This window comes from Lactuca saligna, chromosome 5 (assembly GCF_052625555.1).
Source record: "Lactuca saligna cultivar CGN05327 chromosome 5, ASM5262555v1, whole genome shotgun sequence".
NCBI classification, from domain to species: domain Eukaryota; kingdom Viridiplantae; phylum Streptophyta; class Magnoliopsida; order Asterales; family Asteraceae; genus Lactuca; species Lactuca saligna.
This window is the reverse complement of record NC_136421.1, coordinates 213,455,840-213,483,805: the sequence shown is the minus strand read 5'-3', so window position 1 is coordinate 213,483,805 and position 27,966 is coordinate 213,455,840. Positions and strand designations below refer to the sequence as shown.

The 27,966-nt window shown below is 37.4% G+C and overlaps 1 pseudogene; it reads left to right on the top strand.

Moving 5' to 3' along the window:
• The first annotated feature begins 22,821 nt into the window (after window positions 1-22,821).
• Window positions 22,822-27,124, top strand: LOC145046235 (protein GID8 homolog; annotated as a pseudogene).
• Window positions 27,125-27,966: the final 842 nt, after the last annotated feature.

The window sequence follows — 27,966 nt, the reverse complement described above, 5'->3', positions numbered from 1 at the left end:
AGGAGGAGGTGCCAAAAGTTAAAAGATGTGTAGGTCCGAAAGCACGAATTAGAGATACGTGGTACTATTCTTTCTGTTCCAAAGCATCTACATATTGATCAAACTCTTTTTGTTTTCGTTATTCTATCAGCTCGATTTATTCGATCTGATTCTAATACAAGAGTTTGGATCAATATGTGTCTTGTGCGAGATAAAATGAAAGGTCATTAGAATATGACCATTCAAATTGTTGTTATAGCAAAAGTAAAGACATTATGTTGGGTTTAGTCTATAAACCAAGAAGGAGCAGGAGTCTGCAATGAGAATTGAGTTTTAACTCAAAGATTAGGATCGAATGTTCAATAAAGAATGAAGAGCGGGTGCAAATTTGAACACCGCCAGTAATTAGGAAGTTTGAAGAATTTGACAATCGTTTGGCAAACTAAAAGCTAAATATCGTACATTTAGATTACCACAAAGGAAGTAAGTTAAAACTCGAATGTTGTAACTAGTAATTTTCTCGATCTGCTCACATCTTATTTGATTTCAATGCCTCATATTCTTTCGTGTCTTATATATTCGCATATTCTTTTCAAATTGCTTGTTATGCAGTTGTCCAATCATTTCATATAGATAACATAAGAAATATATCATTACTTGCTGATAAAGCCTATAGAGTTAATGTTATAGGAATTGAAAGATATAATCTTCCTGCTAACCTAATTCCTATCTTTAGTATTATTCTCGACATGGATTGGTTGTTAAAGAACATCGCAGAGCTCATGTGCTACAAAGAGAAGATATGCATCCCCATCGAAAGGGAAGATTTTATTTATGTCTACAGTGAAAATAATAATTTTCTTTCTTAAAAACTCGTAAATTATGTTGAAGGGATATTCTACTTGTCCGGCTTATACAGTTAATACCTTGAAAGTAGAGAAGAAAAGTGCGAATGATAACCTTAGGATAATTATCGACTGGCTGATGAAGAGTGCATATATTCTCGCCACACGTGAAACGACTCCATTGGAGAAATACGCGTAAGTTACTTAGATGAAATTGTGGCAAGTCATGATGCGCCATTATAGATTATTTCTGACTGTGATACTCGTTTCACTCCTCACTTTTGGGTGAGAATGAAGCATGAATTAGGATCTCGAGTTGCTCTTAGTACAACTTATCATCCTCAGACAAATGATCAAAAGAAGAGAGCAATCCAAATAGTAGAAAATATACTAAAGCTATATAAAGTACTGTATGAGCGTAAATGTCATACTCAAATATGTTGGCATGACGTAAGACGGAAGATCTTTAGAGGATCTAAAATGATTCAAGACAACACTAACAAGATACAAATTTTCCGAGAAAGAATGAAAGTGGCCCAGGATCGACAAATGTCTTATGCAGAAAAGAGGAGACGACCCGTAGAATTCCGGGTGGATGATATAGTAATACTGAAGGTATTTCATAAATAGGCGTTATACTACTTTCGAATAAAGAACGGTTGGTAAGCAAGCATACTGCTTGGAATTTCATGAAGATTTGACAGATATTCATGAAGTCTTTCATGTGAGCTATCTGTGTAAAGGTTAAGCAAATATGATGAAATGGTTCTATTATCCGAGGTGAAATTGGATAATAAGTTAAGTAGAAGAGATTGTAAATAAAAGAACGACAAATTTACGTAATGAAGAAATGAAGTTGGTGATTGTCAAGTGGAAGCACCATCGAGGCCCAAATTATACTTGGGAAAAAAAATAAGAATGAAATAAGAGTGAAGTATCCTTAATTGTTTTAATCGTTATGATTTCGGGGATGAAATCCTCAAAAGGAGGAGGTATTTGTAGCATACACGTTTTGAAATCGTGTATTGTAAATTATAAAAGAGAATAATATTATGTGAAATTGAGTGTTGAGTTCTAACAGCTAGTTTTTACTACAAATGAAGTAAAACTATGTTTAAAATCACTCATAAAATATTGGAAGTCTTATGAGATTCCAATTAAAAGTCAAATAGTAAAATATAGCAAAAATATAAAATTTTAAATAAGTAAAAATTTGTTATTTGATGTTGTAAATCATCTCGTTAGAAACTTGTAGGCGAAAACCTCGTCGAAATCCGAGTTATAACGAAAAAGTTATAACCTACCGAAGATCCGCGACAAAACCGACACGGCACCGAATGACGTAAAAAGTGAGTTTTTGATAAACTACTTTTTAGCCTTAGTAATCTAAATGAAAGTGATAGTATTTGTTAAACCGAGAAATTCGATAAAAAGAACGCCAAAATCTGACTTCGTATGAGGAAGTTATGATTTTTCGAAGTTTCAACTTAGCAATAGACAGCTAAAAACTTGAATTTTAGATCGAGGAATATGTTACCGATACATCCTTAACGAGAATCGAAGGTCTCATCATGTGTAGTACAACGGTAAAAAGTCTGATGAAAACGGATGTCGGATGAAGAAGTTATAAATTTTTAACGGATTTTCCTGTCCCGATCTGTTAAAAATAATAATATTAAAAATAAAGTCAAAGTTAGCCGATGAAGTCTAAACAAAAGTTGTAGATCATAATTGTATCTACGCGTGCATATAAAGAACGTCAAAAACGGAGTTCGTATGCGAAAGTTATGAATTTCGGAAGATTTTGGCTCAAAAACCGAGAAATTATGGATAAGACCCGGGGAATCTCACATGAACAGTAGCCGCTCTACCCGGGTCCGACACGTGCAGCCTTCTGATTGAACCGAACCGCGGAACAGTGTGCATCCGACGCTCCTCGCACAGGTGTTCGATCTCGCTGAGTCATCCGAATCGTGGCAAGTCTGAAGTCCAACGTGTGTTTGGTCCGGAGTCCGAAGCGCCAGCTGCCCCCTTCACGTGTCCGAGCTTCGCTTGAGTCGCGTGTCCCTTCTCTTTCGCTGCCACCTACTTCGCTGAGTCACCCTTCTCGGCCGACCTTCTCCCCTATAAATAGGAGGGTGCGAACCCTCCCGGCTAAAAATTGAATTTTGCTATTTTTCACCCCTAAATCCATATTTTCACTATTTTGACTTTTCCCGAAGCCCCGGTATCAATTGTAGCACCCCGAAACACATCCCGAGACCTCCGAGAAGCCCGGAAATTTTATCTTTTCGGTTTTGAAGCCCTACCTTCGAAGAGCCCGGTTTTCAATTAAGCTCACGGTTTTCAACATAGAAAGTCATATTTAAAGCCGAAATGTTGTCCAAATTACTATTTAACCCCCGGTTAACTTAAGGTGAGTTCAATATATAGGAACAATTGTATGTTATGTGTTATATGTGCTATGTGCTTCTCAGTGTTATTATTCTGGGTTATTCTTCCGTGTTATTTTATTCTTTATGTTTATAGCAAATATAATACCTTTGACCATGTGATCAGTGAAAGGACTTAGATTCACATTGGTACTGGTACGTAGCCTCTGGCCATGTAGAGCATGTCTCCGTAAGAGAATGACTTGTATTCTATGGCATTGGCAGAAAGTTAGATAGAAATGGTATGTAGCCTCCGACCATGTAGAGTATGACTCCGTAAGGGAATTGAACTCTATTCTATGGTATTAGCAAATGGTTAAACAGGGCGTGAAAACCTGAAATCTACCAAAATGGTTAAACAGGGCGTGAAAAACCTAAAATCTACCAAAATGGTTAAACAGGGCGTGAAAAACCTGAAATCTACCTAAATGGTTAAACTCCCGTGCGAGTCGGTCTTTTGTATCTTTGGCTTTTAGTCAGCACCTCAGTATTAGTCGAGAGGCGTTGAGTCGGCCCCTAAGAGTTTCCATAGCTGACGAGAGAGCAGTGTATGCCACCGAGGTGATCCGAGGGTGTGTACTCAAGATTTTCGGCGTTGAGTTTCTGATTGATTTAGTTCCTATTGCGATGGGAGATGTCTGTGTCATTGTGGGTATGGACTGGTTGAGCAAATTTGGAGCAGTTATCAACTACGAAATGGTAACCATACGAGACCCTAGTGGGGGAGTTCTTACGCTGTACGGCGAGGGTACACGTTCTGGGTCGGCATTTTGTTCAGCTGCTAGAGCGAGATAGAGTCTACAGCAGGGCTGTAAGGGATTCGTAGCGTATGTGATGGATATGAGGGTTGATTCAGAGAAACCGAGGTCAGTTGATGAGGTTCCTATAGTGCGTGAGTTCCCAAATGTATTTCCGGAGGAGTTACCGGGTGTGCCTCCCGAGAGACAGGTTGAGTTTAGTATCGATTTGGTTCCGGGGGTTGCGCCTATCGCCAAGGCGCCATATCGCCTTGCGCCTCCAGAGATGCATGAGTTATCCTCACAGTTTCAGGAGTTGCTGGGGAGGGGGTTTATTCTGCCGAGCAGTTCGTCGTGGGGAGCACCTATCCTTTTTGTTAAGAAAAAGGATGGCTCACACCGGATGTGCATTGATTACAGGGAATTGAACAAGCTGACGGTCAAGAACCAATACTCGTTGCCGAGGATCGATGATTTGTATGATTAGTTACAGGGAGCATCTTGGTTCTCCAAGATCGATTTGAGGTCTGGATATCATTAGGTGAAGGTGCGAGATGAGGACATCCAGAAGACAGTGTTTAGGACTCGTTACAAGCATTATGAGTTCGTGGTGATGCCTTTCGGGCTCACCAATGCACCGATGGTGTTCATGGATCTAATGAACAGAGTGTGCATGCCGATGTTGGATCGCTCGGTGATCGTGTTCATCGACGACATATTGGTGTATTCGAGATCCAGAGAGCAGCATGAGGAACATTTGAGAGAGATCCTCGGAGTTTTGAGATCGGAGAGGCTTTATGCTAAATTCTTCAAGTGTGATTTCTGGTTACGAGAGGTCCAGTTCCTAGGGCCCCTTGTTAACCAGAAAGGGATATTGGTCGATCAGGCCAAGATTGAGGCAGTGATGAGTTGGGAGGTGCCGATGTCACCTACCGAGATCAGGAGTTTCCTAGGGTTAGCTGATTACTATCGGAGATTTATCAGGGATTTCTCCAAGATCTCCGTCCCACTCACCAAGTTGACCCGGAAGGGTGTTGCTTTTTCATGGGGGCCAGAGCAGCAGGCCTCCTTCGAGACACTTCGCCAGAGACTATGCGATACCCTGGAGTTAGCCTTTCTGGAGGGGATGGAGGACTTCATGGTGTATTGTGACGCGTCAATATCATGGTTAGGACCGGTGCTTATGCAAAGGGGGCATGTGATAGCATACGCATCCAGGCAGCTGAAGCCTCATGAGATGAGGTATCCCACCCACAATCTAGAGTTGGGGGCAGTGGTGTTCGCCCTCAAGATCTAGCATCACTATCTGTATGGGGATCGGTGTACCATATACACAGACCTCAAGAGCCTGAAGTATTTAATGGATAAGCCCAATCTGAACATGCGACAGAGGAGATGGTTGGATGTGGTGAAGGATTACGATTATGAGATCCTGTACCACCCAGGCAAGGCTAATGTTGTAGTCAATTCCCTGAGTCATAGGGCGGAGGGTGCCCCGATACGAGAGGTTTGCTTGAGATTGGCAGTGATGGCTCCAGTGTTGGACACCATTCGTGGGGCCCAGGATGAGTTCTTGAGACCAAAGAACCATAAGAGAGAAAGGGTTATTGGGAAAGTATCAGAGTTCGTTACCAGTAGCCGAGGGCTTATGACATTTCAGGGTTGGATTTGGGTACTGTTTGTGGACGGAACGCGTAACATTTTGATGGAGGAAGCACATCGATCGAGGTTCTCGATCCATCCCAGGGCCACTAAGATGTATTTGGACCTTAAGAGAGAATATTGGTGTCCCTGTATAAAGAGGGATGTCGCGTGGTAGAGAGATGCTTGACCTGTCGCACGGTTAAGGCTGAGCACCAGCGTCCACATGGTAAGCTGTAGCCATTGGAAATTCCCGAGTGGAAGTGGGAACATATTACCATGGACTTCATCACCAAATTGCCAAAAACTGCGAAGGGTGTCGATGCAATTTGGGTGATTATGGACAGGTTGACGAAGAGCGCTCACTTCCTTGCTATTAGCGAGAGCTCTTCTGCGGAGAGGATGGCAGAGTTGTACGTGAGAGAATTGGTATCGCGGCATCGAGTACCGGTCTCGATTGTTTCAGATCAATATGTACGTTTCACTTCCAGGTTCTGGAAGAAGTTTCACGAGGAATTAGGTACGAGGCTGCATTTTAGTACTGCATACCACCCACATACTGATGGGCAGAGCGAGCGGACGATTTAGACGCTCGAGGACATGCTTCGGGCATGTGTATTGGACTTCGGAGGAAGTTGGGACTCGTACTTACCCTTGGATGCGTTTTCCTATTTCAACAGCCATCATTTGAGCATCGGTATGCCACCCTTTGAGCTGTTGTATCGGAGGAGTTTTCAGACCCCCATTTGTTGGGGAGAGGTAGGGCAACGTGTAATGGGTAGTACCGAGATTGTGCTTCAGATGACCGAACAGATTCAACAGGTCAGACAGAGGTTACTGACGGCCCAGAGCCGTCAGAAGAGTTATGCGGATAGACAGCGGTCAGAGATCGAGTTCTAGGTCGGTGACTTCGTACTCCTGAAGGTATCTCCTTGGAAAGGGGTGATCCAGTTCATGAAGAGGGGCAAGCCAGAGCCCCGTTATATTGGTCCATTCCGAGTGATTGCTAGGGTAGCTCGGGTAGCCTACCGGTTAGAGTTACCTGTAGAGTTGGGCCAGATTCATGACACCTTTTCATGTATCGCAACTGAGAAAGTGTATTGCTGATGAATCAACAGTGGTACCATTAAAGGATATTCAGGTGGATACGAGCCTGAACTATGTTGAGAGACCGGTTGTGATTAGGGATCGGAAGATTAAGGTTCTGAGAAACAAGGAAGTGCCTCTAGTGCAGATCTAGTGGCAGCATCGGAAAGGGTCCGAGCTGACTTGGGATCCGGAGCGAGAGATGTGTGAGCAATATCCAGAGCTATTTGTAGAGTAAGACTTAGAGGTCGAAGTCTGATTCTAGTGGGGGAGAATTGTAACATTCGGATTTCTAGGTACATTATTTATTTATTATTTTGGAGATTTTGAGAGAGACTTGGCGAGTTGATGCTTAGACTCGCCGAGTAGAGTCGCGAATTTCCATCCGGGTTAATGACCGGACTCGGCGAGTCGACTAGTAGACTCGGCGAGTCCGCACCGTTTAATGAAACCCTAATATCTAAGGCTTAAGACCTATTTAAAGGCCCTTATGGCCTTCATTTGCGGCTACCAGTTGATAGAGAGAGAGACCCAGAGTGTGTGAGCGTTTTGAGAGAGAAAGGAAGTCATTTTTTATCCTTGTGTGGGTGATTTTGAAAGAAGAAGGTGACCACCGCAAGAGGAAACTGAAGAGGGAGCTAATCTGTGAATTTCAGAGCTTTTTGACTTCATCTTGAGGTATATATTTGATCCTTCTTCCGTTTTGGGTGTTAATCCTTGAGAGTTAGGGTTTCTAGCCCATTTAGAGTATGATTCTTAGTGCAATTGGTCCCTTCTTGTGTTGGGGCTGCGGATCTGCATCCAAAGATATCTAGAGATCTAAGCCCCTTGATCTTTATGGGGTGTCATTGGGTTATATGAGCTTAGGGTGGCATATTGAGGCCATTTCTTCAAATAGAGCCATATGGTCTTTGCATGGGCATCAAGATCCAAACTTTACGTGGTTATTATGATCAAGGAGGGCAGATCTATGGGTTAGAGGAACAAATATGACCTCAGGAGGTCATTTCTGAATAAGAATGTCATGAACTCACCGAGTCCCAAGAACAGACTCGGCGAGTAGGGCTAGGGTTTCCCATAAGTCACTCAGTGAGTAACTTGTCGAGTTGGGGGAATGACTCAGTGAGTCAGAAGGGGGTAGAGGATTACAGGTGGACATCACCAAGTTCATAATTGAACTTGACGACTTGAGTCGGGGTGGCATCGCGATTCATGCCAGGTGTAACCCATCGAGCAGGGGGAAGGCTCGACGTGTCATCAGAGGCTAGAGAGATAGTGGACACATGTAGACTCGCCGAGTCGCCCAAGTGCACTTAATGAGTCAGGTCAAAGTTTGACCGTTGACTTTGTTGACTTTTAGGGATTCATCAACAATGGGGTCTTTGAGTCAAGAAAGGGGTAAAATGGTCTTTGACTCATTTGAGGATGCTAAGAGAGGGTTGGGTCTAGTCTCGAGAGTTATATTTATGAGCGTATTTTACTTTATGTGGTTAGGCGGAGGCTAGACTATAATGCTACCGAGTCAGGGATTTACCGAGACATCTGAGGTGAGTCTTCTCACTATACTTTACCTTGAGTGGTAATTAGAGTTATGTGACAGAGTTATTGTATGCTATTTATGTGATGTGTTGCACTGCATTATTTCTATGTGATTTATGCCATGTGTATATCAGAGTTAGAACTGGAAGGTTCACAGAGCTAAGACCATAGGGTCCATAAAGTTAGGGCCCAAGGGCCCACAGTGTTATAGCCTCGAGTGGCTAGTATGTGTTATGTATGGTGTTTTGGGGAACTCACTAAGCTTTATGCTTACAGTGTTATGTGTTATGTGTTTCAGGTACCAATGATGATCGCGGAAAGGCATCGGCTTGATCTGTACACACACCCGCAGAGTTTATTATGATTTGATCTTGGGAAATGTTTTGTGAACAATGATACGATACAATGAGATTTTATTAATGAATGTGTTTGGAAAATATGTTTTGAAAATGTGAAAAATTGTTTTAATTTTTGACGGTGTTACAACATTAGCCCAATACCTATGAGGAAGCTAAATATTTAGACTTCAGTCTCTAGGATCTTGTTCCCCAAAACCCAAGAGGGAGTAAAAGAAATCCAAAGAGCTTAAGAACAAGTAAGGAGGAATCATCTTGGGCGAGTTTAGTCAAAACTTGTGGAAGGCAAAAGAGGAAAGCAAGCCTCATAAGAGATCACCAACTTCACCAATGGGATACTTGGGAAGATTCCCTTTGTGCAGTAACTATGGACTTCATCATCTGGGCAAACATGAGAAGTTTAGATGTAAAAACTATGGAAGGCCAGGGCACATCGCTAATGTCTGCAAAATTCAACCAGGCCAGTAGAAGGAAATATTGAATATTAGAATAAGGATATTTATGAAAAAACTCCGTAGGAATAATTATGTAATGGTTAAGCAAGGGGATTGGAAACCCTCAAAATTGTACTCAAGATTATTATATATAAGGATCTAATTTGAGTACATGATTATGATAGGCAAATAAAATTAAAAATCCTTCCAGAAATCCACACCAATATCAAGATAAGAGATTAAGATTTCCTATTGGTGTAAAATACGGATAAGATCAAATAGGATTTCAAAAGATAAATATAAGATGCTAATGATAAAGTTAATGAATTCACAATAGAAAACTAAAAAGGAAATTTAGTTATCCCAATAATTAGGAAAAAGGAATCGACTTCCTGATTAAGAAACCGGTCACCCCTAATAAGATTACCATAATGTCCGAATTTCGAGGATAAAATTCCTAAAATAAGGGGATGATGTAACAAATTGGAATTTTCCATCACCAATTGTTACTAAAGATTAGCATCAACCAATGATAGAACTTTTTATATTAAAGGAAAATATGATAAGGTAGATGATAACAATAAGATAAAAATGAGAGACTAAAAACTTATGTCACTTTTGTTGGGTTTTAGCCATAAGAACTTTCCTATGTGCGCATGCAAAACCCTATTGCTTGGATCTAGGCTTTCTAATAAACATGCTTTTGAATCCAAGACTTCTAATGGCTAATTAGGTTAAACAACAATATTAAAACAGATCTAGAATCATACCTTTGAATCCCTTGTTGATCTTGTTTGTCTTGGAGCTTCTAGAGTCACAATTATCACTCCTCTAATGGCTTACAAACACCAATAGCAAGCAAGATGATTTAGGAGAGAGGAGAGGGGAGGAATTCGGCTAGAGGTTCCTTGCTTTAGGTTGCGTGTCGAATTCCCTCACCCATAGGGTCTATTTATACTTGTAGACTCCTTAAGGGTTTCACCCTAAACCCTAATTGGATAATCTTCTCTTAAGGCTATCCAAATCCATTCCATAGATAACCCTATGGACGATTTTGAGCTATCCTAAAGCTCTTAGAATCCGTCCAAGGTGTATCCTAATGGATTTATAGTCTAAAGTCTAACTATCAAACAATTGACAGTTTATACCCTCTTATTTAATTAATCTCTTTAAGTCACCAAATTAATACCAATTAATTTATGACTTATATTAATCAAATAGCCAAATATTATTCCTTATAATATTTACTCTCTCTTAATAAATCATCCTTCAAGTTGCTATGGTGAAGGCAACCCAAAAGGACCATGCACCACCGAATATAGTTATAGCCTTAGACACTATTCCAACAGTCTCCCACTTGGATAAGTCTAGTAACTATACAAGTACAATACGGTTTGCAATCGTAGATCTCAAAGACGCTGTCAACTCTGATCTAATCAATCTTGTCCTTTAGATAAGGGATCGTACAGTCCTCTGTTAGATATCATGCTGACAATCCTATGGAATGGTTAGTCTAGCATTTAGATTTCTCGATTTCCGATTTATTTGACATAGAACTTAATCGAACACATCAATTCAGTTCTGACCGGGCCCGGCACATAAGTCAAATCAAATCATCGAGTGGCCAAGATATCTCTTCTATCCTCTTAGGATAAAATTTACAGATAAACTTCGACTTATATGCATTTACTTATTCATTAAGCAACTATACACAACAATGCGTTTTATAACATCAAGTTACTGATGCGTTTTCGCATTATCAATGCACAATCAATTAACAAATAATAAACTATATATCTAGGTTTTAAGACCATATGATATTATCGTCTTGCGATCACCTTTTATATCGTATTCCATAAGGTGATTCCAACAAGCACGGGTTTATTCCAATGCTCAAAACCAGTTCATAAGCACTCATGAACGTTGCAGCAACCCTTGCTATGTCTAACACCATTTAGACATTCTACACACCAATTCATGACAATCTTCATTCATATCTACTCCCAACATATGAACGATTGTGGACCATTTGAATAATTCGATTATTCCTAATAAACTCAATTATTCTAGAAGTCAAAACATGCAAAGTGAAACAATAGTTAAACAACTAACATGTGACAGTAACTTTACTCATAAATAAAACTCCTTTATTTAATCATCAAATGTTAATTACATTTATCTATTATACGTTTCTAATACTATCTAATCTATACTAATATCATCCTTCAGCCCAATACTCCTATCATGCTGCAAGTGCTTAACCCTACTCAGTCCTTTCGTAAGCGGATCTGCTGGGTTATCTTCTGATGATATCCTCTTCACTACGAGTTGTCCTTCTTCTACACGATGTCTAATGAAGTGATATTTTCTGTCGATATGTCGAGATCTACCATGATCCCTCGGTTCCTTGGTCAAGGCAACCGCACCTTCGTTATCACAGAAAATCTCCATGGGCTCCTTTATGGCCGGCACAACTCCAAGATCACCGATGAAGTTCTTCAGCCATATTGCCTCCTTCGACGCTTCGCTCGCTGCGCTGTACTCTGATTCGCACGTTGAATCAGCTACGGTTTCTTGCTTGGAACTTTTCCATGTCACTGCTCCTCCATTTAGGGTAAAGACCCAGCCCGACTGCGAACGGTAGTTGTCCCTGTCGGTCTGAAAGCTGGCGTCACTATACCCTCGCACCTTCAAGTCATCACTCCCTCCAAGGACTAAGAACCATTCTTTCATCCTCCGAAGGTACTTAAGGATGTTCTTCACCGCAATCCAATGTGCTTTGCCAGGGTTCCCTTGATATCTGCTAACCATGCTCAAAGCGAAGGCTACATCAGGGCGAGTACAAGTCATAGCGTACATGATTGAGCCAACTGCGGAAGCGTATGGTACTCGGCTCATTTCTGCTATCTCAGCTTCGGTACTCGGATTTTGAGTCTTACTCAACTTGGCATTTCCTTGTATCGGTAGTTCTCCCTTCTTTGAGTTTTCCATACTAAAACGTTTTAGTACCTTCTCCAAGTAAGTATTCTGACTAAGTCCAATTAGTCTCTTACTCCTTTCTCTTACTATCCTTATTCCCAAAATGTAAGAAGCCTCTCCGAGGTCCTTCATAGCGAAGCACTTCCCGAGCCAGGACTTAACCTCCTGCAGAGTCGGGATGTCGTTTCCTATGAGTAATATGTCATCGACATATAGAACGAGGAAGCTTACTACACTCCTACTGGCTTTGACATATACACAAGATTCGTCTTCGCTTCGTACAAATCCAAACTCTTTGACTTTCTCATCGAAGCAAAGATTCCATCCGCGAGACGCTTGCTTAAGTCCATAAATGGACTTCTCAAGCTTACACACTCTATTCGGATGCTTCGGATCCACAAACCCCTCTGGCTGAGCCATGTAAACATCCTCAGCCAACTTTCCGTTAAGGAAAGCGGTCTTGACATCCATTTGCCAAATCTCATAATCATGAAATGCGGCAATTGCTAGCATCACTCTAATAGATTTAATCTTCGCAACTGGTGAGAAGGTCTCATCATAGTCAACTCCGGGAGTTTGAGTAAAGCCCTTCGCAACCAATCGCGCCTTATATGTGTGTACGTTCCCATCCACGTCGGTCTTCTTCTTGAAGATCCACTTGCACCCTACGGTCTTACGTTTGGGCACGTAATCAACCAAATTCCAAACTTGGTTATCGTACATGGATTGGATCTCGCTATCCATCGCCTCTTTCCATTTCGCAGACTCCGGGCCTGCCATGGCTTCCTTATAGCTATTAGGTTCATCAAGATTTACTAGTGTACCATCACTAATATACATGTCCCCTTCGGTAGTAATATGAAAACCATAAAACTGGGGATGAACTCTAACTCTATTGGAACGTCTAAGAGGTAAGGATTCGTCAATCGGTTCAACCGGAGTTTCCTCCTCAGGTTGAATGCCAGCGGTAGAGGTTCCTTCATCTATCGATTCTTGAATCTCTTCAAGTTCGATTTGCCTCCCACTGTCTCCTTGGCTTATGAGTTCTCGCTCTCGAAAAACTCCTCTCCTCGCAACAAAGATAACATTATCTTTCGGTCTATAGAAGAGATATCCAAAGGAAGTTTGCGGGTAGCCGATGAAAATACATCGCTCACTTCGAGGTTCAAGCTTGTCGTGAGTATCTCGTCTTACGAAAGCCTCGCAACCCCAAACCTTGATATGTGCCAACGAGGGAGCTTTCCCCGTCCACATCTCGTGAGGTGTTTTGGCAACCTTCTTAGTAGGGACTCGGTTAAGGATATGGGCGGCAGTCTCTAAGGCATACCCCCAAAAGAAGATAGGTAGTGAAGCACGACTCATCATAGAGTGAACCATATCCAATAAGGTTCGATTACGCCTTTCTGCCACACCATTTAACTGCGGTGTCCTAGGAGGCGTCAATTGCGAAACTATTCCACACTCCTTGAGATAATCGTGGAATTCAAGACTTAGGTACTCTCCTCCTCGATCGGATCGAAGCATCTTGATTTTCCTGCCCAATTGATTCTCCACTTCATTCTTGAACTCTTTGAACTTTTCAAAGGTTTCTGACTTTTGCTTGATTAAATAGATATACCCATGTCTACTATAATCATCGGTAAAAGTCACATAGAAGCGGTTCCCATCCTTCGTGGTTGATCTAAAAGGTCCACATACATCGGTATGTATTAGGTCTAATAGTCCCTCACCCCTTTCACAAGTACTCGTGAAGGGTGACTTAGTCATCTTTCCAAGTAAACAAGACTCGCATGTGTCATCTTCCCTAAGGTCGAATGACTCCAACACTCCATCCTTTTGGAGTTGGGCTATGCGTTTCTTGTTGACATGTCCAAGACGACAATGCCACAAGGATGCTTTATCCATACTAGTGGAAGAATCAATATTCAAAACATCATTTCCTAAGTTATCAACAATCATAACAGTTTCATATATTCCATTACATGGTATAGCTTCAAAGTAAAAGACACCATTTAGATAAGCCAAAATAGAACCATTCTCATTATTAAAAGAAAATCTAAATCCTTGTCTATATAAACCATGAAATGAAATGATGTTTCTAGCCATTTCTGGCGAATAGCAACAATTGTTCAAATCTAAAACTAAACTATTCTTAAGCACTAAAGAATACACTCCAATCTTGGTCACAGGCGACGATCTTCTGTTCCCCATGATTAGATTGATCCTTCCTTGCTCCACATCCCTACTTCTTCTTAGTCCCTGCACATTAGAACAAATGTGATAACCACAACCGGTGTCAAGAACCCAAGAATTAGCATGATTAGAATCATTAGATTTGATTGCATATATACCTGCGAAAGATGGCTTGATCTTTCCTTCCTTGATGGCTTGCAGGTAATCCGGGAAGCTTCTCTTCCAATGTCCTATCTTGTGGCAGTGGTGGCACTCTGCCTCCTTCGGGTTAGAGCAGGGCTTAGAGGGATCAACTTTGATCCCACTAGAAGAGGAACCATCTCGGGCTTTCACCTTTCGATAGTTATTTGAAGAAGCTTTCCTCTTCTTTCCCTTCCCTTGACCAATAGCCAAGACAGGAGCAGCGGATGGATTGGGAGTTGGTGCAACAGACTTGTCCTTGAAATTGCTCTCAGCAACCCTCAAGAGACCTTGGAGTTTACTTAGAGTGACCTCCTCTTTGTTCATGTGGTAGGTCATCCTAAATTGATTGTACATCGGAGGCAAAGAGTGAAGCACCATGTCGATCGCCAAGTCTTCGCCGAAGTCAACATTTAACTTGCGAAGGCGGTCGACATACCTTTGCATATTTTTCAAGTGCACGGTAAGAGATTCTCCATGACCCATCTTGGCGGAAATCATGTTAGTGAAGATCTCGTAACGCTCTTGTCTCGCGTTTTGGTGGTACCTCTCCAACAAGTCTTGATGCATTTCGTATGGATACATGTCCTCGTAGGACTTTTGGAATTCGGAGTTCATGGTGGCGATCATGATGCAATGTACCTTCGTTGCATCTCGCTCATGAGTTTCAAAGGCGGTGATTTCGGCGGGAGTAGCAACTTCAGGGTTGATTTTCTTGAGCTTCTCATCGAGGACATACTCTTTATCCTCATAGCGAGCAATGGTGCGAATGTATCTTATCCATTCGCCAAAGTTCGTTCCATCGAAGGTGACCTTTTGGCAAAGGCTCATCAACGTGAAAGAACTAGAAGCAGCGTTGTTTGCGTTTGACATCTATAGAAAGGACAAAGATAGATTAGAACAAGAATCCCTAATTATCACCCAATAAGAAAAATTAGGGCTAGGATCCAACAATAACATTTACATACTAGAAAAGGGATGCCGTAATCCAATATGCAAATAAATTGAAGGTAAGTGAATGACGATTCACCAATTCTCCATTACAAAACTTAAACTATTAGTCCTAAGTGTTTTTGAGAATTCCTAGATTCGGATGAGATTCATTGAACTATTCAATGGCATGTTTAAATCTCGATATGCCCCTCTTGTTTGTGACTGGGATGCCGAGGATCACAAAGCGGGTGTGAATTACCATGCAAATTCACATGGTGCCTTCATTGTAACGATCACCTATTCGATGTGCCGGTAAACCACACACGCTCCATCGAACTATGATGAACAATGAATCACCCTTTGCCACCTTCGCTTAGAACCAATTAGTGTGCCGGTAAACCACACACGCTCCACTAACATCTTAGCAAGGTGTAAAGTGTAATTTCATGGGATTGCATCAATTCACTTTTCCTAAAGTAACTAAGATTGGGAAATTTAAAAAAAATTTAGTTACTTCGTATTTCTTATTATACTTTTAATGAGAGGATGAGGTTGCCCTATCCTACCCGTTCGGCTAACGACCCTCCACCAATCAAGAAAGCGGTGGGTGTGAGTGTACACCCATTAAGCGCCATTTTATAGGCCGCAACCTTAAACCCACCTTATAGATCGGCTTCGTGAATGAGGCCTACTAGCGGTAAGACTAGCATTTAGTTATACATATATATATATATATATATATATATATATATATATATATATATATATTAATCTAGTAATATCATATAAGTATAGGGTTGCATTTTAAACTTTTTCAAAATCTAGGGTTTGAAATTTAAGTTGTCTAAATTAAAACTTTTAATCACAAATATAAATTTCAAAAACTTAAGGGTAGGTTTTAAACATTTAAAACATGAAGGATCAAATGACAAATAATTTCAATTAACAATTAATATTCTAATTATCTTTATTTGATTTATCTTGATTTGTTTGAAGATAATTACCAAAATAATTAATCATTATCATATAAGGAAATTAAATATTTTATTAGATGATAAATATCTTTAATTAGATCAAGATAATAGTCATATTTATCAAAAAATCGGATTTACATTGATCTAATATGATTAAGGTAAGTTTCCATAGGATAATTATGAAAACATCCCGAATCTGGCCATTCCTGACGCCTGGACTCGCCGAGTGCACAAAGGGACTCGCCGAGTCAGGCCTACTCGACGAGTCCACCTTGGAACTCGACGAGTCAGTGACTCAAAACCCAAAAAATCGAATTTTGCAGGTTTGTTTCAGTTAATCAAGCAACAATTTAAAGAAAACCAATCTAGGCTCTGATACCACTGTTGGGTTTTAGCCATAAGAACTTTCCTATGTGCGCATGCAAAACCCTATTGCTTGGATCTAGGCTTTCTAATAAACATGCTTTTGAATCCAAGACTTCTAATGGCTAATTAGGTTAAACAACAATATTAAAACAGATCTAGAATCATACCTTTGAATCCCTTGTTGATCTTGTTTGTCTTGGAGCTTCTAGAGTCACAATTGTCACTCCTCTAATGGCTTACAAACACCAATAGCAAGCAAGATGATTTAGGAGAGAGGAGAGGGGAGGAATTCGGCCAGAGGTTCCTTGCTTTAGGTTGTGTGTCGAATTCCCTCACCCATAGGGTCTATTTATACTTGTAGACTCCTTAAGGGTTTCACCCTAAACCCTAATTGGATAATCTTCTCTTAAGGCTATCCAAATCCATTCCATAGATAACCCTATGGATGATTTTGAGCTATCCTAAAGCTCTTAGAATCCGTCCAAGGTGTATCCTAATGGATTTATAGTCTAAAGTCTAACTATCAAACAATTGACAGTTTATACCCTCTTATTTAATTAATCTCTTTAAGTCACAAAATTAATACCAATTAATTTATGACTTATATTAATCAAATAGCCAAATATTATTCCTTATAATATTTACTCTCTCTTAATAAATCATCCTTCAAGTTGCTATGGTGAAGGCAACCCAAAAGGACCATCCACCACCGAATATAGTTATAGCCTTAGACACTATTCCAACAACTTTTCATTATAGTTAGTGTATTTGGAAAGTACAAAATAAAGTGACCCCGATGATATAAGCGTTGCAAAAATATGACTCCGATTGGAGGAGTTAGGATTTTATAAAGATAACAACCAACCTCGTTAATAACACTGTTAGCATCAAAATAATATAAAGAGATTAGTTGAGTTTCAGATAATATCAATAAAAGGAAAATCATAGTAACCCTTGAGGTAAGCACTTTGAAAGTCAAAAGGTCAAAAACGGAGTTCGTATGAATGAGATATGATTTTTAGAAAAAATATAAAATACGTGTTTAAAACGAAAGTCAAAATTTGACAATGCGACCTTAAGGCAGGTTGTAAAACTACAAGAGAGCTACATAAATATATAAAAAGTGTAGAAAACAAGATTCATATGAGGAAGATATGAATTTTTATAAAAGATTTAGAGGTGCACGTCAGGTGTACGTCTTGCCCGGTGCACACATCTGTCACCCAGATTCGTCGAAGATTAGTCATTAGGCAGATGTGGACCATCAGAAGTGCGACACATGACATGCTCTTGATGGAGCCACAAAGCGAGTGCATGCCGTGAATAAAGTGCATCGCGCACACAACCCCTATAAATAGAGGTGCGCACTTTTTGATTTTCTCATCCCAAATACTCTTCCAAACACTTTCTCTATACATCTCAAGCTGTTTCGGAGATCTTCTCGATGGCGTGAAGCTTTGCATGCAACGGATCAAATGCTTCAGAATACACTACTAGAGTGAGTATACGACTCCTATTTTACCTTTTTTAAATGTTTTATAGGGGAGGGGGATACATGCTTCTCAAATGATTTTATAAAAATATATTTATAGTTATGAATATCAAATCATTTTATAAAGCGTAAAGCCTTAGGATAATGTAGTTGTAGATACTATGCATAGTGTTAAGCTATGATATTATATCTAAGAGATATGATGCCCAACAATCTAGTAAAAGATTATACCTAGATGTTATAATGAAAAAATCCATAGGATAGTGTAATACCTAGAAGTTATGCTGGTCAAAATATAAGGATATGCAATATACTTAGTACATACCATAATTAGGGTACATAGATATATATATCGCAAAATAGAATATATATATATATACATATTATATACAAAATTATGAGATCAAAGTTTATAATTCTCTAATATAAGATAAAAGATTTATATTGTGATAGTTATAGGAAATCCATAGGAATGATTAAGATAAAAGATAAAAGATAAAATATAAATATCTAAGGTCAATCCGTTAGTGAGTTGTTAATTCGTCCAAATGCATTGATTAAATGTGGCATTCCCTAGATACCTATAATCGTGAATCTTGTGAGAGCTAGAAAGATATGTATAGGTCTATATGAGGACTGACAACCCGACATGCGATTGCTAGCTACAATCCCGACAAGATAACTTTCTTATTATTCACTCTTCGATATCTGATGAAGTGTTGTGGCGGGGCACAATTACTAGTCAAACAACGTCAATTATGGAGGCTTTAGGGTAATACATAAGGTAATACATAAGATCACCTTAGAGTATGACTACCGTTAATGACTCCTTTGAATGGTAGATAAAATGTGTTCGGATTAGATAACAATCCTAAAAGATAATAAGATAGGATCGTTAGATATCCTAGAGATAATATGATATAATCATTAGATATCATATAGAGAATAATAAATGACCGACATATATACTATAAAGATAGTAAAGTAGGATAAATAAATATATCCTACAAAAATAATAAGATAAGATCGTTAGATATCCTAAAAGATAGTAAGCTAGGGTTGATAAAATAATTTAAAAAATGTTTTTCTAAAAGAAAAAAGATTCTTAAAATAATACAACCCAATAAAAGCCAAAAACTATAAAAATTTGTAAAGTCACCAACATTATGTTGACGTTTTCAAAAATCGCATGTGTTACTAGGATGGAGTAGAGATCCATTCAAGGAAGGATTATCGGCATGAAGACTTGTAGACTTTCATTAGATAGGTATTTATGATTGGCACTCTGTGATTTGGAATTTTTTTTACTATCACCATTCGGCATTTCCCACGATCGGCCAGGGAGGGTGTGAAATATGTGGGTTTTGCTCCATAATTTGATTGAAAATGAGATTGATTTTGTTTAATAATGGGTGTAAGAAAAGATTGATGTAGGATAAAATTATGTATATATGTGTATTTATATATAAAAGGTAATAGGTATTTTTTTTTCTTTTAACCGTTCGACAACGGCTTTTTTGAACGTTTCAATTGAAAAAAGTACGTAACAATTCATTTTCATAGCAACGGGAGACGAATTGGGGGAGGGGGGGTGTTTGTGTCGTTACCACTTCGTTGAAGCTTGACCACATTGGCTATAACACCTCTTAACGGGCCCGTAACGATCAACCTTAAATATCATCAACGAAATCATAATCACTTCATTTAGATAAAACACAAAAAAAAAAAAAAAAAACCTCCACCTTTTCCTTTTTTTATGAAACACACTAATTATAATAAACTAGATTATGATCCACATAAAACGCAGGGGAACATATAAAAAAATACATGTAAAGTAATAAAAAAATCGATACAATAATTAAAAAAATGATAAAGTAACAGAAAAATACTTCTCGTTATTGATTATCTTGAAAAGTTTAAAAAATAAAATGAAATGTCTAAATATCCATAATCGTTGAAGGATCTTTTTCTAGACAACATTTTTTGTTTTATCTGTTGGACATCCTTCCTCGTCACATATGAGTATTTTGAAGCATTTTTTACTTCTTACGCAAGAAACAACTATATATAACTGACCATGAATGAAGAAAAGTCTACACAACTGAAATCAAATAATTGATAATGATTGTCCTTGACTCTTGTTAATGGTCATAGAAAAACAAACAACTACGTGGAATTATCTCTACTGAAAACGGAAAGGGATTCTTTTATCAGACATAGTTAACTTTATGCGAGGTATATAAGTAGTCTCAGTGAAGAATCTACCGGCTATAATACGTGCCTCAGTGACATGTTCTCCAATCCTATCAATTTGTAACCTAGTACCATTGCAAAAACTTTTGGCTTAGTCGATATTACCAAGCAACATGACTGGAACATATGTTTTTAGTATAAGTTTATGGTTAGAAATTTTAGATACCTTTAAAGCATTCAATACATCCAGAGAGTAAATTGATTCCTCAAAACAATCTGCTCACTCTATCTCACATAAAGAATCTAAACTGAAATATGTTTTCCATTCATCTTTCATCAATCCTAACATGTAGTCATTGATAGCATCAACTTCTTCATTTGTAGGGACCAAAATAGATTTATCTTGAAAATATGATGGATCATCAAGATGGTTTTCAAAAGACGGATAAATGGCCGATTCGACTTAATGAATATGGTCACTTGTAAAGCGAACGATAACATCTTCTAGAAATTTAACTTCATCTTCACCATCATTAAAACCACCAATACTACTTTCACCAATTTTAAGAATCCAATCAGCAAATGTTTTTTTCATATCCAAATCATTAGTTCAACAAACAACCTGAAGCCTCATGTGATAGGATATTAAAGGAAAATAATAACTTATACAAATTAAACATTATAGACATATATGTATTAAAAAAAATAACGATAACAGTTAATATATTGGAAATTAAAATTGATGTTATATGATTTAAGATCTGAAGGTAAATATAATACAAAAGAAATAACAATAATTTACCTTGACTAGTTATTTGTGAAAGCGGCAACCTTGGCAAATTAAATTTAGATTGCACATTCGGGTGTATGATGTTATAAGACATGAATGTTGAATGTAATTTGGTAAGGTTTTGAGTAACTCGACAATTAGGGGGTATGAAGAAATTATTTTCTGAAATGAAAATTTGTATCATAAATGGGGGAAATATATTAAAATATTAATAGTACAATACAAAGAAACAAAATCCATGTCTTATATAATGTATTCATCAACTACACTTTTAGACGACAGTTCCATTAGCCTCATATTCTTTTTATTTTATTCATCAGGTACTATTAAAATACAAAAATTTATATTCCATCTTATTACATCATTTTATTCCATGAAATCCAATCAATTATAAAAAAAAATGAAAAAAAATATTACTTGCCACAGTAAATGGTCAAATGTGAGGTGTTGATTAGAAACAAAAAACAATCACTAAATGGAAACAAACATCTATATCTAACAAAAAAAAATTGAAGTAAGTAAAGAGCAATTATGTCAAATTGATAGTAGTTAGTAATTTAGAAGAGCGGTACAAATAAAAAACAGAATACCATTGTATTTATGATTCAGAAGAATACTACTATTCTTTTATAACAACACACATGTCAAATTGATAACATTCAATAATTTAGAACAAAAATACAAATGTAAAAAGGTGACAGAAGTCAACAATTTAAAAGAGCAATACAAATAAAAAAAATAGAATAACATTGTATTTATAATTCAGAGATACACCGGTATTCTTTTGTATGGGAAAATATATCAAACTGATAGCACTCAATAATTTAGAATAACAATACAAATATAAAAATAGAATACAAATGTATTTTTGGTTCGCAAGTACATTGGTGTTATGTTAATTTGTAGAAAATAAAAGTATCCTACTATGAAGGGATAAAAAATTCTTTTCCATATTTGCCTTTTGCATTATTAGTATTGAAGGCAAAAGTGTGTGAAATTAAAACTCTTTTCCATAAAAGGCAAAAGTGAATGAAATTGAAACTCTTTTTAATTCTGAAGTTTTAATTTAAACAAAAACAATAAAAACATTGACAGAGACATTAAATAATAGGAGGAAAACGAATAAAATCAAAGTAAATGGTTTTATTGGAAACACATCTATTGAAATAACTAATTAGATTAATGTGAAGATTGAAATTTGAGTTCATGAAAGTATGTAATGATTTGATAACAGGAAATGAAAGTGTGAAACAGAAAATGATAACACAATGAAGAACATATTGTTGATCGTCGATGACAAGGTTGGAGAAGTTTTTGCTTTATTTTTCTACATAGGAAGTATGTCAACTGTTCCTGCGTAAATTGAAGAATAAAAATGTTAGAATTATGTATTATGTACAGAAGATATAAAACGATAAAAAAGATGAAGTAAATAAATTGAAATGTATTTTAATTTTAAATTTGAAATATAATATAACATTCCTTATAAGTTTCTTTTTTGTAGAGATATCATTTGACTTATAAAAAACAGTTTACTATGTATAAAATCAATTAGAAGTAATTAGAAGAATTAATATGGTAAGCAATTAAATATTACAAAACATCAATAAAAATTCTATAACTAAGCTGCTGATTTTATAAGATTTGATATAATATCTATTATGAAAATTCAATGGGTATTAAAGGTAACACGGTAAGTTACCTTTAAACATGGTAACACTTGATGGAAAAAAGAGTTTTTACCAAAACTTTGGTTGGTGATGTCATAAAGTGATCTAAGTGTGAAAAATCTATGATCCAAATACAGTTAAGGGTTTCATTATTTAAGATGATATCATAAGGTTTTTTTTTAATAATATTTAAATATTATTAATTTCTTTAAAAAAACAAGAACTTTCAAAAAAAAACATAAAAGTGTTTATTGTCCTCAATGTAAAGAAGCAATTATTCTCCTATTCGTTATCATTAATATTATCATAATTTTAATATTGAAATTATTTAAACATATTTATTATTAGTATTATTTTCCGTGGTTCAGACGTCGTTATTCTTTTTTTTGTAATTTAGTTAAGTCTGAACAAAACTGAACCCGGAAACTTAAAAGCCGAAAAATCGAAAAAACTGATGAAATCGAAATCGAAATCCAAATCGAAAAACCAAAACTGTCGGTTTTGGTTCAAATTTCAAAAACCAAATCCCCAAAATCTCAGCCAGAAAAGACCGATTTCATTTATGCTTTTTAAACATTTTCAGAATAAATCCTTTTAATTTTAAAAGAGATGCGGAATTTGTTCCCAAAAACAAAACATGATAAAATAGATATTTATCAAAAGATTTCGTAAAGAAATATGATTTCATTTCATCATCAAAAGTCGGGATGTCATGTTCCGATACAGATCATAAAGCATAAACGATAGCGTTACAAGTCATTCAACAAATTTATACATATACAGACTTGTAAACAAAACAACTTGATGATTCGCCCATCTTAAGATCTTGCGCCACTTCCTGTAATACAAATAAACTGAGTGGGCCAGGCTTGGGAGCCTGGTGAGCATGTAGGGTTTTCAGCCCACAATAAATAATTATATTTAATCCAACAATCAACAATAAACCCGATTACCCATTTCCGTTATCCTCACTTTACGTCCCTAAAAATAACATCTATTATAAGGAACCTAATTCAAGATTTTCATGGGGCTTCCTCAACAATAAGTGTCCTAAAGGCAACCATGTAGGGGATAGAGTACACCGGTGAACACGTTGTTCACAACACCTACAAGTAATGAGTCTGCTAGTGTTTCACAGGAATGTCTAGAATAATCCGTGGTCATCATCCATACTCTGCTGAATGACTTAGAATAACACCAATAACACCGAGGCCTCTCATCTGTTTATTACACACCAATTATCTACCCATGTTCTACCCAACATATTAGTAGATAAAAATATACATTTTTTTTATACATTGTTTAAAAACCTTTATAACATGCTTTAATCAATACATATTCCACATAACAGATGAGGCATACACACATAACACGTATTTCATAGAGAATACATCAGATCTATAAGATAGAAGAGAGTGAATATACACTCACACGTATAACAACCAAATATATACACATAACACATATTTTATATAAAATACTTCATAATATTGCGTTGGAATGAAAATAACTACACAGTCACTTGATCAGAAGATGATCAGGCAGCACTACGGCTTGTAGAAGAGGTATTTCTCTGCAGATCTTGAAGATCTTCACAAAACCGGGCTCCTCGCGGGCAGGGCTTCGGCTCGGGAATAACGCTCTTCGGGATCCTCGAGGCTTCGGATCTTACTTCGGGGCTCGGGAATATTACCGGGGCTTCGGGGTACAAACAGCACGCAAATCGAGGAAAAACTAGAGAGAGGAAAGAGTTTAAACAAGAGAAAATGGCTGATCTTGGTTTCTATTTATAAGTTGGGGGTCTGGGATTACGTTGGGCGTAATCTCAATTTACGTTGGGCGTACTCAGTATGCTGGGCGTAAATTGGTTACGCTGGGCGTACTTTGATGTCACTGCATGCGTCGATTGGTGGTACTCGAGTATTGGTCAGACAAGTTGCCTCCTCCTGAGTACGCTGGGCGTACTCAAATTACGCTCAGCGTAATTTGACTTGTCGAACTTCTAAATTGCGTAACTTTCGCATACGAGCTCCGTTTTCGACGTTCTTTATATCCACGCGTAGGTCAGACCATACTCTCACTACTAGAAAACAGACCTTTAATGACGCACAATTTATGACACACGGTGATTTATGATACGCAAAAGCACGTGACCTAAAAATAATGTCAGCTCTCTAGAAATTTTAAGTATTTAGAACGCGCAATTTTGCGTGCCCTAGAATAAGTGTTAGAAAAAAAAAACACGGACGGCACTGATTATAAAACATGTGTCGTCTAAACATGTCACTTTATATTTTTTAATGAAACGCGCTCTTTAGTAATAAGTGGGAAAAAGAAAAACCCAAAAATTAGAAAAGCCAGCTTTCACTTCCCTCTTTACCCTAGCCCGCTTTCACTTCCCTCTTTACCCTAATAGGCGATACTTCTTTCCCCTTCCTAAATCGACCGCTAACTACTCCCCTCACACTCCGACCACCACTTTGTGCTATTTCCTGGTCGTCGACCCTCTACCATCGTAGCCCCTCCGCCAACGTCGCATCTTTTTCACACCTTCCTCTGCCATCGACCTATTAGCTCTTCGATATTAGAAGGATTATGTAACAATTCTAGTAGAAGATCAAGGCCAACAAGACAACAATCCCTTCCAGTTCCTAAATATCAACGCGAAGCCGAACCAGAAGACGCAAAACCAACAGCAATTTCTAGGGCTCGGATCAACAACTCGGCTACCATTTCATTTAAGGTACGATTTTCCCCTGATTTGGTCATTGAACCCCATTTCAACGTCACACTTTTCATCTCCCTGATGATCTTACAGAGGTAACATAAATGAATTATTTACTTATTTATTATTGCCAATCACACATTCCTTGAGCAAATTGTTTATTTCAGGAAGAAAAGTTGGAACCTTTGAGAATCTGGACCAACGATCCACAAATCCGTCTCTTAAATAGGTTGTATGCAAGAAGGAGAAAAGAATTAAAATAAGAGAAAAAGCAAAGGTAAGCAACTATCACAGCCCAATTGTGTATTTGAACACAAAACTTATAGATGGTATTAAGAAAGCTCTTCGAGTCTTGTTCTTGTGATGGATTTAGCAATATTGTTATTTTAAAATTTTATTATTATATATAGGCTACTTCAAAGAAGGTAATAACAAAGGATGAATGGGAGAAAAAGCTTAATGATGTTAAAATTTGAAAAGAAGACATGAACAAATTGGTTATGAATTTTCTTGTCACTGAGGGATATGTTGATGCAGCAGAAAAGTTATGAATGGAATCTGAAACAGAACGTATCCATTTTCATCTTTTTAATGAGTTTTTGTTAATTTTAATGTGTCAATCTGAATCATTTTCTACCTTTATATGAATTTCCTTAATATATAAACAGCAGATATAGATCTTGCAACCATTACAGACCGTATGGCTGTTAAAAAAGCTGTTCAATCTGGGAATATTGAAGATGCAATTGAAAAAGTTAATGATTTGAATCTTGAGGTTAGCTTCTTGTCATGATTACAAGTATTTGAAGGGCATTCTAGACAATTTACTATTTTCTTTTTGAATATTTCAACCCATATATGTAAAAATGGGTATAGATTTTTTAACTGATCTAATGTGTAAAATTAAAGACTTAGGGGCTTCTTTTCCCATTATGTCTTGTATGTGACTATAGGTAAAAAAACTAACCTTTTGCTTGATAAAAATGCTGATGTGACAAATGTTTTATGCAGATTCTAGATACAAATCCACAGTTGTTTTTCCATCTGCAACAGCAAAGGTTGATATAATTGATTAGAAATGGAAAGATTGAAGAAACTCCGGAATTTGCACAGGAGGAGCTTGCTCCAAGGGTAGAGGAAAATGTAGCTTTTGATCCTTCTTATAGTAATAATATTTAATTTAATATGCCCAAAATGCCCTTTATCTGATAAACTCCCATCATTGCAGCAAAGCTTTCTAAAGGAGTTGGAGAGAACACTTGCCCTTCTGGCATTTGAAGATGTGAAGAATAGACCTGTTGGAGATCTTTTAGACATATCTCAACACCTAAAAACTGCAAGTGAGGTCAATGATGCAATCCTTACAAGTCAAAGCCATGAAAAAGGTTAGTTTTTTTTTAATCCAATTATCCATGAAGCTTTATATTTATTTTAGCATTTGACTGAATGAGAATTGATTTGACAGATCCAAAGCTTACAAGTTTATTAAGAATGCTTTTATGGTCTCAAAATCAGCTTAATGAAAAGGCAGCTTATCCACGCATCACAGATCAACCACACTTGAAGACCCCACTGTTTGAATTGGTCAAACTACTCAAACATTTGTTACTTCCAACAAAAAACCTCAAGTGTAAACAATTTTATCGGGTTTACACTTTTTTTCTCTGGTTGTAACCCTCAGTTTTGCTTTTTTGTTGGTTTCCACATTTTCTTAAAATGAGATTCACAAGAAAATCCTTAAGTTTGTAAAAAATTATAGTTTTATCCAAAGCTTTTTTTTCCAATAATTTTTATCCAATTCTTTGATTTTATTCATTTTACATTTTTTCCCGGTTTACGCTAATTTGGCATATTTTGCTGATTGAACATTTTTTTGTGGAGAGAATGAAAAACAAAACTAATGAATGGCATGATGATCTGTTACATGTTAGAAATGGAGGGTCAAGCTGGATTGTTAATGACTCTAATGCTTCAATTGATCAGTTTGAGACCATCTTCTTTAAAATTTGTCCAGCCATCAAACTTGATGGATTTACTTCCCGCCAACTAAGGTTGATTAAGTCGGTAACATTTTTTATTTTATTTTATTTTATTTTATTTTAACATATAGTCTTGTAAAGTAATTTTGGCATGTTTTCTACTTGTTATCAATTTGTATGTTTGCGCCAAGTAATTTCGAAATACAGAAAAGAAAGTGTTGTAATTCTTGTGGGATACAATGCAGGTTGTAGAAAAGAGCTTCAAGGACTTAGCTTACATCCGTGTAAATGGTGATTCTTGTTCTTAACAAGTTATTGTCTACATAGACTCCAAACAGGATCTGTGTAGACAAGAATCATTCTGGCTCTGTTATTTGCATGACAAATGATGAAAAGAGGTAGTTACTAATTCTCTTCTAAAGTTTTCACATGTTGTGGAACTT